The sequence below is a fragment of the Molossus molossus genome, unplaced genomic scaffold (assembly GCF_014108415.1).
Source record: "Molossus molossus isolate mMolMol1 unplaced genomic scaffold, mMolMol1.p scaffold_m16_p_2, whole genome shotgun sequence".
In the NCBI taxonomy this organism is placed as follows: domain Eukaryota; kingdom Metazoa; phylum Chordata; class Mammalia; order Chiroptera; family Molossidae; genus Molossus; species Molossus molossus.
The window spans coordinates 36,473,106-36,487,354 of NW_023425355.1; the positions used below are offsets into that span (position 1 = coordinate 36,473,106).

General features: G+C 38.0%; 1 pseudogene; it reads right to left on the bottom strand.

Moving 5' to 3' along the window:
- The window catches only part of LOC118635266, a 117,752-nt pseudogene extending 114,223 nt beyond the window's left edge, over nt 1-3,529 (bottom strand).
- Nucleotides 3,530-14,249: the final 10,720 nt, after the last annotated feature.

Genomic DNA, 14,249 nt, shown 5'->3' on the forward strand with positions numbered 1-14,249 from the left:
TTTTAATTTTCTGTGATCTCCATGGTAACCTATTCATTGTTCAATAAAATGCTATTTATCCTCCATGTTTTCAAATGTCTTTGCACGTTCTTGTTGCAATTGATTTCTAGTTGCATGCCATTGTGATCTGAGATGATGCTTGATATGATGTCAATGTGTTGGAACTTGTAGAGACTTAGTTTGTGCCGTAACATGTGGACTTTCTTTGAGAATGTCCCATGTGCACTAGAGAAGCACATGAATTCTGCAGTTTAGTGCTGTAATTCTCTGTAGATATCCATTTAATACATTTGATCTAGCACTTCATTTACAGTTTGTATTTCCTTGTTAATTTTTTGTCTAGAAGATTTATTCAGTGATGTCAGCGGGGTATTGAAGTTTCCTGCTATGATTGTATTGCTGTGGATTTTTCCTTTGAAGTCCCCCAAAAGGTTTTTTAATATATGTTGGTGCTCCCATATTGTGTGCATATATGTTTGCCAAGGAATATCTTTCGGTTAAATAGATCCTGTCAATATTATGTAGTGACGTTCTTTGTCTCTAGTTATGGCCTTCATTTTGAAATCTACTTTATCAGATATGAGTATTGTTACCCCAGCTTCTTTTCCCTCCATTTGCTTGAAAAAAAATTTTTTCCATTCCTTCACTTTCAACCTTTGTGAGTCTTTTGTTGTGAGGTGGGTCTTTTGTAAACAACATATATGTGAGTCATACTTTCTTATCCAGTCAGCTACTCTGTGTCTTTTTATCGGAGCATTCAAAACATTCACATTTATGGTGATTATTAATATGTACTTATGTATTGCCGTTTTTGTTTACTGTGGTTCTATTTTCCTTCCTATTTCTTCTACTAATCACAGCAGTCCTTTTAGGATATCTTTCAGTGCTGGTTTGGTGTTAATATATTGCCTTAGCCATTTTTTTTGGTCTGGGAAGTTCTTTATTTAACCTTTTATTTTGAATGAGAGCCTTGCTGGATAGCGTAGTCTTGGATTCAGGTTTTTGTTTTTCCTGACCTTGATTACTTTATGCCACTCCCTTCTGGCCTGTAGTGTTTCTGTTGAGAAGTCAGCTGAGAGCCTAATGGGGTTTCCTTTATTGGTAACCTGTTGCTTATATCATGCTACCTTTAGGATTCTCTCATTGTCTTTCATTTTTGGCATTTTAATTACTATGTGTCTTGGTGTGGGCCTCTTTGAGTTCTTTTTCCTTGGGGCTCTCTGTGCTTCTTGAATTTGAATGCCTTCTTCCTTCACCAAGTTAGGAATATTTTCTGTCACTATTTCTTCAAATATATTCTCTAACCCTTGCTCAGTTTCTTTCTCTTCCAGGACTTCTATGATTTGAATGTTATTATGTTTCCAGCTTTTCCACAGTTCTCTTAAGGTGTCTTCCTGATTTTTAATTGTGTTTTCCTTTTGGTTTTCTGATTTGTTGATTTTTTTCTACTCTGTCTTCTACATCACTGATCCGGTCCTCAGCTTCCTCTACTCTGCTGGTTAGGCCTTCCAATGTGTTCTTAATTTCTGCTCTGTCATTCTTCATTTCCACTTGGTTGGTTTTGAATGTTTCTATATCTTTACTCATGGTGCTGTTGTCCTTACTCATGTTGTTGAGCTTCCTCAAGATCATGACTCTGAACTCTACCTCTGATAATTTTGTTTAGCTGCATTTCATTGATCTCATTTTTCATAGAATTCTCTTGTTCTTTCATTTCGGATTTGTTACTTTGTTTCATCATTTTGGCTATCTCGTTGGGTTTTGAAGCCTGCAAAATTTTCCCTATGGGTGTTGGTGTTCTGCTGTTTGTGGCTTCTTCTACTGGGTTTGGATGAGCCTGGGTTGGCCCATGTTAAATGCCACTGTCACGTCTTATTTTCCTGGGTAGATTTGCAATCCCAGGAAAGGTTCAGTTATGCTCTTGCTTTTTCCTGGTGACTAATAGTCTCAGTTACTTAGTACCTTGGAATGTAGCCCTGGTGTTCTGCCTAAGAGGATTTCTAGAGGGTGGGATAGATGTTGGTTGTCAATTATCCTCAATTTTCATTGTTTTGCCTCACCTGGGAAAGGCTGAATCTCGGCAGGTGACTGCTGCTTTTCACCACAGGCCTCAGAAGTAGCACACTGGCCATCGTTGATTGTGGCTGCAACTCAGCAAAAACTCTGAGTGCCCTCCAAATTCTGGGTGTCCCCATAGAGTTCCAGCCCAGTCTGCTATTCTTCTGCTGTAGCCCCCAGGTGAGTGGCTGTGGCTATTTTAGCACTCTGTCCTGGCTTTCTGTGCTATGGAGCGGGCTTGGTCTTTATTCTCCAGGGGCACTGCTTACACCTAAGTCTGCTGCTGTCCCTGGTCTTCCAGCCCGTCACCCTCTCTCACCTGTGCACATTCTACCAGTGTCCCTGGTTATATGGTCTTGGCCTGCTGCTTTTCTGTTGCTTTCTTCCAAGGATATGTCTTTATTTATGTTGTAATTCCTGTTTGGTCCTGGGAGATCGTCTGTGTAGCTTATATTTACTCCACCTCCATTTTCATATCCCCTATGCCTATCTAGTGTGTAGCTGGGTCGCACAGGCCTTTCTGGTGCCACGCACCCTGCTGGTCCTGTGGATAACTGGATTGCACAATATTTTTGGGGACCCACCTTTTTGCCTGTTATGGGCTTCTCAGTTGCACAGGATTCTCTGGTGCTTCAGCACCCCACAGGCCCTGTGGGTAACTAGATTGCACAGTCCCTGCTGGATCGCACTGTTGTCTCTCGTGCTTCAGCACCCGGCAGGTCCCATCGGTAATTGGATGGCACAGTTCCTGTGGTTCGCAGAGCCTCTCTGGTGCTTCAGCACCCTGCAGGTCCCACAGGTAGATTGCACAGTCTCTGTTGGGTAGCACAGGCCTCTCTGGTGCCCCCACTCCCTTCAGTTCCCTAGGGCGGGCAGCTGGATTGCACCAGTCTCTATAGGGCTCCGGTCACCCAGTGCTCTTTTGGGCTACTGGACCACACTGGCCTCTGTGAAGCCCCAGGTCCCACTGCTGGAGGCTGGGGATTGCTGCTGTTCCATAGGGCTCAACTCCTGCTTAGCTTTTGCTGTAGTTTTTGGGGATGGGTCTCAGCTGCTGGTCTGTTCTTCGGTTGCCTGGGGATGGATGTCTGCTCCCCAGCCTTTTTTGCTGGGGGTATATCTGGACTCTGATTGGGTGGCTACTATGAGGGATGGTGCTGGGCTTCTGGCTTTCCACAGCTTCAGTGACCGGCACCTTGGGAGCTCCACTACTGTGCACTGGTCTGTGTTGACATAGATTGTCCACTGATCTGATGATGCCATGTGCACTGGTGGGGTCAGGTTGCTGGGCCCTAGCCACTCCCACTGCCTCCTCCCAGGGAAGATCTTCCAAAATTCTGGGACCTCCCCATTGTGCAGGGAGAAGTGCCCTGAAGGACTACTTACTGCCATAGCCGACTGCTCTTTCCACAGCATAGAAACTTTCTGCTCCACGTCTCTTCACTGCTCGGGTTCGGTGGTCCAACTTCATGTCCACTCACACTCTCTCACACACTCACTCACTCTCTCACACATTCACCCTTCCTCTGGTCCTTCCCGCCACCATCTACTCCTATATTCGAGTCATGCTTTCTTATCTATTCAACTACTCTTTGTCTTTTGATTGGGGCATTCAGTCCATTTGCATTTAAGGTGATTATTAATATGTGCTTATTTATTTCCATTTTTGTTTAGTGTGGTTTTATTTTTCTTCCTATTTCTTCTACTAATTACAACAGTCCTTTCAACATTTCTTGCAGTGCTGGTTTGGTGCTAATATATTCCCTTAGCCTTTTTTTATTGTCTGGGAAGCTCTTTATTTGACTTTCTGTTTTGAATGATAGCCTTGCTAGATAGAGTAGTCTTAAATTCAGATCCTTGTTTTTTATGACCTTGATTACTTCATGCCATTCCCTTATGGCCTGTAGTGTTTCTCTTGAGAAAGCAGCTGATAGTCTTATGGAGGTTCCTTTGTAGGTAACCTGTTGCTTATTTATTGCTGCTTTATGATTCTCTGTTTGTCTTAATTTTTTGGCATTTTAATTACTATGTGTCTTGGGGTGGGCTTTGATTTTTTTTAAATGAATGTTTTCTTAATATCCTTTTTAGATTGATCATCGTTAGTATATAGATGTGCAAATGATATTTATGAATTGATTTTGTTTGTTTTATATCCTCAACTGAGGACATTTTTGCATTTATATTGAGATAGAGAAGGAGGAAGAGAGGAAGAAAGGGAGAGAGAGAGAAACATTGATGTGAGAGAGACACATTGAGTGGTCGCCACCCACACAACCCCTAGCTGGGCCGGGGAAAAACTGCAACCAAAGTCTGGAACCTTAGCGGGAACGGAACCCGGGTCTCTCTGCTCCATGGGCCGATGTTCCAACTGCTGAGCCAAACCATCCAGGGCTATGTGTTGATTTTGTAATTTACAACTTTGTTTAATTTCATTTGTCTCTTTATTATATATTCTGTTTGTTTGCTGAAATTATTTTTTTCCCCTGGGACTATCTATTTGTCATGTTTCAAAAGTGTTCATAATTGCTTGTTGAAACATTTTTATGCTGACCATTTTAACATCTTTGTCAGATAATTCTGATATCTATGTTATCTTGGCATTGGCATCTATTTATTGTCTTTTTTCATTAGTTTAGATATCTTTCTAATTCTTGTTACAAGTGATTAATAAAATCTAAATTTGCAATATTATGAGCTGCTGGTTCCTATATAAACCTTCAACCTCAGCTGATCTCCCCTAAGACCACTCCATTAGAAGAAGTGAAAATATTACCATATTACTTCCAGTTAGAAGAACAAGTCCAATTTCTCTACTTGGCCTCCATTGATACCCAATAGGGGACTTTTCATCACTGCTAAAAGATGGTGTGCTTTTAGCTCCCCACTATGCTTACAGTGATACCTCCATGAATGGGAAATTTAGGTGTTCTGTATTACTGTTCCCCAAGTGGCATCCTCTGACAACAACATATGATGGCCTTCTTATACTACTGGGTGATGGTGAAAGACTTGACTCTCCTCTAGGCCTTTTTTGATACCACCCTAGTGAGATGGGGAGTGGTACCTTGTTATTGCCAGATGGTAAAAGCCTAGGCTCCCCACATGTTTTTCTCTGACTGTGTGGTGCCAGGGTTCCACAGGTGGGGGAAGATGGAACAAGGAAGAGGAGAACCTCATTATTGTCCAGCAATGATGGATGGAGTCTCAGCTTCCTACTTGGCCTTCTGGTACAACTCCCTAGCCAGGAGTTTGGGACACCTCATTATAGCCTGGTTAGCATGGAAGACTTGGCTTCCTACTTGACCTTTGCTGGTGTGTATGTGACCACAGCTTTTCCTTTTGGATTTTAGCTTGAAAAGAGTGTTTATTGTCTAAAAAATTTCTATCTTGCTAAGCTGTCTCTTTCTTCATCTTTTGGCTAGAGAAAGTAAGATTTGGGAGGGGGGCTTTTTTTTCTGTTCAGGCCTGTGTGTGTGTGTGTGCGTGTAAAGTTGAATGTAGAAGTGGAAGAAATGAAAAAAAGTTTGTGTACTACATATCCTCAGAAGAACAAGTCTCTCAAGAGGTTGTAGAATAAGACTGTGTAGACTATTTCTTAAGAAATTTTTATCTTATTTTTACCACATATTCATAATGAGAGAGCCAATAATATTCATGTACCATAGATAAAGAAACTGAGACATAGAAATGTTGGGCAGTTCCCCATGCTAAGTCGTGATTTCTAAGTGAGTGCAAAAAGAGAGCTCAGTTTTTCCAATAAATAACTTACAGTAATTTTTATTAGATTGTACTTTATAATCCAAGTAAATTTTCAACCTTTTTTGTGTATAAAGAAATAACTTTTTATTACAATAAAATGCATGCATGATACAGCATGCTGTGGCAACACCAAGAGTTCTTGAAGAGCTGGAGGAACTTCAGCCATATGGGAACTTCAACTCATAGGTTATGATCATAGGGACCATAGCTCAGCTACAGCTGCAACTATTGCAGGGACTTATGTTACAGGTAAATAACAAGGTAAATTTTCTGTTAGGAATTTCTAATTAGTATATGTTTTCTAATTATGGTTCTTGGAACAAGCACAAATCTTCAACCTCACATCAATTTATGGGTGTAAACTTGAAAGAAGTCTCAACTTTTTAATGAACACTTGTTTCTTTTTTTAAAAATTTTATTTTTGTTACAGATGTTCCTCCTTTTTTACCCCATTGACACCCCCATCCCCATCCCCCCACCCCACCCCCAGCTTTGTTGTCCATGTTCATTGGTTATGTATACACGCATATAAGTTCTGTGGTTTATCTCTCCCCCCTACCACCACCTCCTCTTCCAAGGGTTGTCAGTCTGTACCTTATTTCCGTGAACACTTGATTCTTATAGCAATCCTAGAGTTACCAATCTATGTTGGGTGACTCTGGGAAGCAAAATGCAGGTCTAATGGGAATTAGAGGTAGACAGATTGCTTGTTGACATAAGACATTTTATACTGTCAAAGCTATCCATTATAGTATGTGCTGCCTCATTGGTTAGTCAGTCCTTTATCAGCGGATAGCTTTAAGCCAAGGGATGATGTGGAACTGATTCTTGCACTCAGTGCAATTGGCTAAGATGAGCTCAGAAGTCTCAACTTACTGCAAGGGTTTATTATGACTTCTTGTGCCAAATCAACTGAATAATACCCTCTGTCTTCATCTTAGTCTGCTTAGGTTTCCACAATAAAATACCATTGGTGGCTTAAACAATAGAAATGTATTTTCTCATAGTTCTAAATTCTGGAAGAATACAATCAGGATGCTAGCCAGTATGGTCAGATTCTGATGAGAACTCTCTTCCTGCCTTGTACATGCCACCTTCTCGCTGTGTCTTCACACAGTCTTTCCTGAGTGCATGCAGTACACATATGGGGAGGGAAGGAAGAGAGAGAGAGAGAGAGAGAGAGAGAGAGAGATCTTTCTCTTCTTATAATGTCACCAGTCGTATTGTATTACGACCTCACTCTTATGACTTCTTTTAATCTCCTACAGGCTCTATCTCTATATACAATCTCATTGTAGATTAGGGCTTCCACACATGACTTTTGGGGGACATAACTCTGTCCATAGCACTTTCTCCTATTTCTGCTCAAGACTTTTTTGTTTGTTTGTTTTGTGTGCATATGTGTGTTTGAGAGTAAGAAGAGCAATTCACTAGATTATAAGATTAGGAAGCATGTTACTTGGCTGTATCTGGTTCATCTTTGTAATTCTCAAAGTGATTTGGTATAATGCTTTTCACATAGTAGGTTCTTAAAATATTACTGTTGCATTAATATATACATGAATAAAGAGTGCAAGTGAAATGAAATGTTTTAGCTTTTTTAATAGATAAACACCATCTGTTTCCTTTAAAAGTTCACCACACACTAAAATGTTCCAAACCCTTAGCATAGGTTTAAAAATCCTTCATGATCTAGCTCTTACCCACATTTCCTACTTCATCTTCCACTGCTTTCGTACCTGTCACCTAGAACCCAGCCACACCAAGTGTCTTGTTATTCCCTGAACACATTAAACTCTTTCATATCTCCAAAATTTTTCCTGTGCACAAGTACCTTTGCCTGAAATGGACTTTTTTATCTTTTCATTAGGCAACTCTTTCAAGATCCAATTCAAAGACCTCAATTTTTATAAAGACTTTTCTGATTCTTCAAGAAAAAACAACAACAAACAAACAGCAGTTCATTTCTTTGTGATTTCACAAAATTTTCTTCATGCCTCTATGATACCCTTCTCACATAGCTTTGTAAGTTATTTATTTACATCTGTTTCCCCCTCTAGATTGTGAAATACTCAAGGACAGGGTCTCTTGTTTCCTAAAACCTACTGAATAGTACATAGTGGGTGTTCAGTAAATGTTTTTTAGAATCATGTGCTTTTGAATAGCACAATCTGATATTATTTTGGCTACTCTTATTATTTAGAAGTGAAGTTTAATTGTATTTAAGACATCAGTTGTGTAAAAATAAGATTAATAGCAAACTGAGGCATGTAGCCTTTAAATTTTTTTTTAACAGAAAATGTTGTGACATATGGAGATGATATGTTCCTGAAAAGCTTGTATAAATTTGATGTTTTAGAAGTTAAATAGCCCAGAGGAATACTGTGTGTATGCATACAGAAACACTCATACTTATAATTCTCTTGTTTCAATTCAGCTTGTTTTTAGTTTGGAATGCAGCCTTGCAAATTAACAACATTAATACACATTGCACCTAGAGAAAGATAGATAATTCAACTCTTTAGTACACATTAAAACTGTGCATTTTGTCTAGATAGACTCTAAGCGAGCATATATGACAAAGATCTGTACTTACACTTCAGATATGGTCACTTAATAAATTCAATTTCTGAACATGTTTTTCATTAAATTTTAAATATCTAATATCAGTCTTGTAATGAAGATTAAGAGATATGGAACATGAAGGAAAATTGCATGGTTTCATAAGCAAATAGAAAAAAGAGACTTAACAATAGCTGAAAGAAATAGTTATCACTGGATCTTTGTCTACATGAATTTGTCCATGAGGGCTAAAGAAAAAGTTGGAACACTATTTTGGCCAATATAGGTTGAAATGTGAGATTTATCTTTCTAGTCTATATTCTCCAAATAAGTACTTCTCAGTATGGTTCTTGTACCAGCAGCAGCAGCAGCATCACCAGAAAACTTGTTAGAAACTCAAATTTTTAGGTCTCACCTAAGACCTGATAAATTAGAAACTCTTAGAGTGGGGCCTAGTAATCTGTGTTTTAAACAGCCTTCAGATGATTTGGGTATGAATTCATGTTTGAGAACCACTACTCTAGGTTTCTGGTCTTCATAAATTCTCTAGATAATTACATATCTTCCATCTCACTTTATTCTTTATGGGACTGATGATATATTGTTTTCAAGATATTATTACTATTATTATTATTATTATCCCAGCTCCCTTTGTTCCTGTGCTTTGTGATGTTTGAATTTCTAGCCTAGAAGCCCCAGGATGGTTTTTCATTTTTTATTCCTGTTGGCCCCCATTCTTAGAATACAAGAAAGGTTTGTCTTTCCAACTCTAGAAATCTGGAAAATACACATTTAATATGTTTTTAATGTGTTTTTTCATTGATTTTATTTTATTTAGAGAGAGAGGAAGGGAGAGAGAGAAAGAAAGATCAATGTGAAAGAGAAACATTGATTGGCTGCCTCCTGCATGGCCCCCACTGGGGATTGATCCCACAGCCTGGGAATGTGCCCTGACTGAGAATCGAACAGGGAACTCTCAGTCCATGGGAAGATGCTCAATCCATTGAGCCACACAAGCTAGTCTGGGAACTACCCATATACATGATAGAAACTACACACACTGATTTCTGGGTGTACAGAATTTGTGTAGGAGTAAATTCTGCCTAAAAGTCATGTTATTCTATTTCTGGAAAACCATCCTAAAATACAATAAATCAAGTGTGGAGATAAATATCTACAAAGTTTTACATTGTAACCTAGTTTGCTATAGTAAAAAACTGGACACCTCAAAATGTTCATCAAAAAGGGGATGGTTATGTAAATTACATTAAATTCATATGATTGAATATTATGCATCTTTTAAAAGAATTTAGTAACTCAGTGTGTATGGAAGGATAACCAAGATATATTGTAATGAGGTATAAATAAAACCAAGAGCAGAATGGTATGGTTTATATGATCTCACCACTTCTGAGTAAAAATAATATTAAAATTTTTAGCATTGACCTATTTTTCATTTACAATATCAAAAGATAAACAGGATCTATATTCATTGTCAACAAATAATCATCACAGTATGATAATTTTTTTTTGTTACAGATGTTTCTTTCTTTTCCCCCACTGATTCCGCCCTCCCCCTCCCTCACTCTGTTGTCCATGTCCATTGTTCACGCATACACGCATATAAGTTCTGTGGTTTATACCCCCCCCCCAAACCTCCTCTACTTGGGATTGTCAGTCTGTACCCTATATACAAGTCTCTGGGACTATCCAACTCCTCAGACTGTTATGTTAATTATATTCCACAAATAAGTGAGATCATATGATACTTGCCTTTCTCTGTTTGGTTTGTTTCGCTTACGATAATACTTTCCAGTTTCCTCCATGTCGTCTCAAAGAATAAGAGATTTTTATTTCTTTCATTTTTTTAAATTAATTAATTAATTTTTTTACAGATGTTTCTCCATTTTCCCCAACTGATCCCTTCCTCCCAATCCCTCCCCACCCTGTCCCCAGCTTTGTTGTCCATGTCCATTGTTCATGCATATATGCATATAAGTTCTGTGGTTTATCTCTCCCTCACCAACCCCTCTTTAGTGGATTGTCAGCCTGTACCCCACTTCCACATCTCTGGGACTACCCCATACCTCAGACTGTTATGGTCATTATATTCCACAAATAAGTGAGATCATATGATACTTGTCTTTCTCTGCTTTGCTTGTTTCACTTAGGATAATACTCTCCAGGTCCCTCCAAGTCATCTCAAAGGATAAGAGATCTTTCTTTCTTACAGCTGCATAGTATTCCATAGTGTATATGTACCACTGCTTTTTTACCCATTTGTCTACTGATGGATATTTGGACTGTTTCCAGATCTTAGCTATTGTAAATAGTGCTGCTAAGACCATGGAGGGTCTTACATTCTTTCTGATTGCTGTTTCAGGCTTCTTAGGGTATATTCCTAGAAGTGAGATCAGCGGGTCAAATGGCAGTTCAATTTTTCATTTTTGGAGGTAACACCATATTGTTTTCCATAGTGGCTGCACCAGTCTGCATTCCCACCAGCAGTTTACTAGAGTCCCCTTTTCTCCACACCCTCACCAACATTTGTTTGATGATTTGTTGATGGTGGCCATTCTGACGGGTGTGAGGTGATACCTCATTGTTGTTTTAATTTGCAGCTCTCTGATGATTAGTGATGTTGAGCATTTCTTCATATGTCTCTTGGCCACTTGTGTGTCCTGTTTGGAGAGGTGTCTATTTAGGTCCTCTGCCCATTTTTTAATTGGGTTCTTTGTCTTCCTTTTGTTGAGTTGCAGGAGCACTCTATATATTTTGGAAATTAACCCCTTTTCTGATATATCATTGGCAATTATGCTCTCCCATACAGTGGGTTGCCTTTCCATTTTGATGATTGTATGTTTTGCTGTGCAGAAGATTTTGATTTTGATGTAGTCCCATTTGTTTATTTTCTTCTTTGTTTCAGTTGCCTTAGGTGATGTATTAGTGAAAATTCTACTGGGTATAATGTCTGAAATTTTGTTGCTTACATTTTCTTCTATGATTTTTATTAATTCTTGACTCACATATAAGTCTTCTATCCATTTTAAGTTTCCTCTTGTATGGGGTAAGTTGGTGGTCTAGTTTTATTTATTTTTTGCATGTAGCTGTCCAATTTTCCCATCACCATTTATTAAAGAGGCTGTTTTTACTACACTATAGGCTGTTGCCACTTTTGTCAAATATGAATTGAGCATATTGCCTTGGGTGCATTTCTGGGTTCTCAGTTCTGTTCCACTGGTCTATATGCCTGTTCTTGTGCCAGTACCAGGCTGTTTTTATTACAGTGGCTTTGTAGTATAACCTGAGATCTGGTAATGTGATCCCTCCAACTTTCTTCTTCTTTTTCAAAGTTGCTGTGGCTATCTGAGGTCTTTTTTGGTACCATATAAATTTTTGAAGTATTTGTTCTAGTTTTGTGAAGTATGTCATTGGTATTTTAATGGAAATTGCATTGAATCTATAGATTGCTTTGGGAAGTATGGACATTTTAAAGATGTTAATTCTTCCAATCCATGAACAAGGTATGTGCTTCCACTTTTTTATATCTTTCTCTGATTCTTTTTTTCAATGACCTGTAGTTTTCTGCGAATAGGTCCTTTATTTCTTTGGTTAAGTTTATTCCTAGGCATCTTAATTTTTTTGCTGCAGTTGTAAATGCGATTGTTTTTTTAGTTTCTCTTTTTGTGAGTTCATCATTGGTGGATAAGATGCCATAAATTTCTTGATGTTAATTTTGTGTCCTGCAATATTTCCAAATTCATTTATTAAGTCTAGGAAATTTTTGATGGAGTCTTTGGGGTTTTTTTTTTTTTACAAATTGTATTATATTATCTACAAATAATGACAATTTTACTTCCTACTTTCTTATTTGGATCCATTTTATATTTTCCTCATGTCTGATTACTGTGGCCAAGACTTCCAATACTATGTTAAATAAGAGTGGTAAAAGTGGGCATCCTTGCCTTGTTCCTGTTCTTAAGGGAAACGCTTTTAATTTTTGCCAATTTAGTATTATGTTGGCTGTAGGTCTTTCATATATGGCCTTTATTATGTCTAGATATGATCCCTCTATTCCCACATTGCTGAGAATTTTTATCAAAAATGGGTTCTGGATTTTGTCAAATGCTTTTTCAGCATCTATTGATATGATTTTATGATTTTTATCTTTTATTCTGTTTATGTAGTGTATCACATTTATTGATTTGCGAATATTGTAGCAGACTTGCATCCCTGGGTTGAATTCCACTTGGTGATGGTGAATAATTTTTTTGGTGTATTGCTGAAGCCGATATGCTAGTATTTGGTTCAGGATTTTGGCATCTATGTTCATCAGAGATATTGCTCAGTAGTTTCCTTTCTTTGTAGTGTCTTTTTCTGGTTTTGGAATTAGAATTATGCTGGCCATACTAAACAAGTTTGGAAGTGTTCCTTCTTCTTGAATTTTTTGAAATAGTTTGAGGAGAATGGGTATTAGTTCTACTTTGAATGTTTGGTAAAATTCTCTTGTGAAGCCATCCAGGCCTGGGCTTTTTTGTTGGGAGAGTCTTGATTACATCTTCAATATCTTCTGTTGCTATTGGTCTGTTTAAGTTTTCTATCTCTTCCTGATTCAGTTTTGGAATATTATGTGTTTCTAGAAATTGGTCCATTACCCTTAGATTGTCTAATTTATATCCGTATAATTGTTCATAATATTAGTAAACAATCCTTTGTATTTCTGGGGTGTCAGTTATTATTTTTCCTCTTTTATTTCTGATTTTATGTATTTGGGTTTTCTCTCTTTGTTTCTTGGTGAGTCTATCTAAGGGTCCATCAATCTTGTTTATCTTTTCAAAGAACCAGCTCTTTGTTTCATTGATCCTTAGAATGTTTTTTTTGTTGTTGGTCACCATGCCATTTAGTTCTGCTCTCATCTTTACTATTTCCTTTCTTCTATTTGCTCTGGGGTTTTCTTTTTGTTTGCTTTCAAGTTCTTTATGTTGTGAGGTTAAATAGTCTATTAGAAATTATTCTTGTTTCTTGAGGTAGGCCTGTAGTGCTATGAACTTCCCTCTCAGAAGTATATTCGCTGAATCCTATAGATTTTTGTCTTGTTGTCTGTTCATTTTCATTGATTTCCAGGATGTTTTTAATTTCTTGTTTGTTCTCCATGGTAACCCATTCATTATTCAATAACATGCTATTTAGCCTACATGTTTTCAAATGTCTTTGCATGTTCTTGTTGCAATTAATTTCTAGTTGCATGTAATTATGATCTGAGAAGATGCTTGATACGATTTCAATCTTCTTGCACTTGTATAGACTAAGTTTGTGCCCTAACATGGGGGTCTATCTTTAAGAATGTCCCATGTATACTTGAGAAGTTGAATTCTGCAATTTTGGGGTATAATTCTCTGTAGATATCTATTAAATCCATTTGATCTAGCGCTTCATTTGGAGTCTGTTCTTCTTTGTTAATTATTTGTCTAGATGGTCTATCCAGTCATGTCAGCGTGGTGTTGAAGTCTCTTGCTCTGATTGTATTTCTATTGATTTCTCCTTTGAAGTCTTTTTTTTTTAATGAATTTTTATTTATTTTTTTGTTACAGATATTTTACCTTTTTACCCCATTGGCACCCCCCACCCCACCCCACCTACGCCCCGTCCCCGGCTTAGTTGTCCATGTCCATTGGTCATGCATACATGCATAAAAGTTCTGTGGTTTATCTCTTCCCACCCCCACACCCCCCCATCCCCTCTTCTGAGGGATGTCAGTAGGTGCCCTACTTCCATGTTTCTGGTCTACTGTATTCCTAAGACTGTTATGTTCATTATATTCCGTATATAAGTGAGAACATGTGGTATTTGTCTTTTTCTGCTTGGCTTCT